The sequence below is a fragment of the Mus pahari genome, chromosome 17 (assembly GCF_900095145.1).
Source record: "Mus pahari chromosome 17, PAHARI_EIJ_v1.1, whole genome shotgun sequence".
Classification (NCBI taxonomy): Eukaryota; Metazoa; Chordata; class Mammalia; order Rodentia; family Muridae; genus Mus; species Mus pahari.
In genome coordinates this window covers 50,188,085-50,190,020 of record NC_034606.1, presented here as the reverse complement: position 1 = coordinate 50,190,020, position 1,936 = coordinate 50,188,085, and the positions used below count along the sequence as shown (strand labels likewise).

General features: G+C 46.6%; 1 pseudogene; it reads right to left on the bottom strand.

Annotated features, from left to right (window-relative positions):
- Window positions 1–471: 471 nt before the first annotated feature.
- On the bottom strand, window positions 472–1,272 carry LOC110334537 (annotated as a pseudogene).
- Window positions 1,273–1,936: the final 664 nt, after the last annotated feature.

Here is a 1,936-nt window from a genome sequence, read left to right as displayed (position 1 = left end):
GGGTGACACTCTCAAGTGGTGGTACCCAGGACATGGAAGAACCCAAGCTAAAGGTCTCAGGACAAAGAAGGAGTTTCATGTTCCTTTCTGCTGGAGAGTCTGTGAAGCTATCGGAACCCCAAAGTGAGCTCTTCTGAGCTTATCGCTTTAGGTGTGTCAGGACAGCCCTGCAGGGAAGGAAAGAAGGATAATTCATTTGCCTAACATATGTTTATTGCCTGGCTGCCTTCTAAAATGCAAAGCAAACAAATGCACTCAAATCTGTAATTAATTAGAAACCCCAGCGGTGGCAGCAGACAAGCATACCCGCACCACAGAGATGCTGGTCCAGGTCCAAGGCGCTGATCCAGGTGAGGGATGGTGGGCCTATTAGTCAGGGGTTCTTTTTTTATTTATTTATACAGAGTCCTAACCAGTCAGTGGCAGGAGGAGTGGGAGAGTCTCCATCTTCAATCCAGGGCCTCTATGATGTCAGTTTGTTGTTCCCAAACACACAGGCACAGGCATCATGGATCTGGTGAGCTGATAAGAGTGTTCAGTCTCTGCTAGAGCGACAAGGTGAGCGTCAATCTCTGCTTCGGTAAGACTCCTGAATTTAGGATTTTCAACTGTAACTACTCCAACTTCTATTTCTGAAGGTTTGAAATCAATCGACAGAACAGTAGACAGGCACGTAATTGCAGTTTCCACTGTCTGTTCAAATGTCCAATCGAATTTCTTCTTCACTTTTTTTTCAAGGAAGCTGGTTGACTCTGTTTGTTTAACTCCTGCTGCCGTGGCTTTAAAGCCACAGTAGTAACCTGCAGGGTCACACTTGTACACATGAGGACCTTGTTCTTCATCGATACCAATTAAAATCATACAACAACCAAGTGGCCTCATTTCAGCATTCTGTGTGTAGACTTGAGAAATATCAGCAATTCTTTTACACAGCATGTCCACAGGAATCTCATAGCCATATTTGTAAATCCAATTAGCTGCCTCATAGTGTGCCCTCTCTACCTGGGATCTGCTGTCAGCTGTCATTCCTGTCATCACACAGCCAATGCTTTCTGTTATCTTGAACAAATGAGTCACTGTGCTGGAATCCAGTAGTTTGTCGGGTACTTTCTTCTGTGTGACAATAACTGCACAGTCCTCTCCTCTGACAGCAACAGATGTAAGTCCACCCTGGTTAATAGCCTTAAAAGCATATTCTACTTGGTAGAGCCGGCCCTCGGGAGAGAAGATAGTAATGTGACAGTCAAAACCGGCGCTGGAACCCCGGGACATGGCGTTCCCGTTTAAACACAATCTGCACCCCGTAGCACACACACCAGGAACCCAAGCCCCCTCCCAGAAGTTATGGCTCTAGTCGGGGGTTCTATTCCTGCACAAAACATCATGATCAAGAAGCAAGTTGAGGAGGAAAGGGTTTTATTCAGCTTTCACTTCCACATTGCTGTTGATAACCAAAGGATGTTAGGACTGGAACTCAAGCAGGTCAGGAAGCAGGAGCTGATGCAGAGGCCATGGAGGGATGTTCTTTACTGGCTTGCCTCTACTGGCTTGCTCAGCTTGCTTTCTTATAGAACCCAAGACTACCAGCCCAGGGATGGCACCACCCACAAGGGGCCCTCCCCGATTGATCACTAATTGAGAAAATGCCCCACAGCTGGATCTCATGGAGGCGCTTCCTCAACTGAAGCTCCTTTCTCTGTGATAACTCCAGCCTGTGTCAAGTTGACACACAAAACCAGCCAGTACAGTGGGCCTCCATACAGAGCAATGGTTTTCAACCTGTGGGTCCCACCCTTTCATGGGTGTGGCCTAAGACCATCAGAAAACACAGGCATGTATATTACGACTCACAACAGCAGCAAAATTACAGTTATGAAGAAGCAATGAAAACAATTTTATGTTTGGGGGCTGTCACAGCGTGAGGAACTGTGTTAAA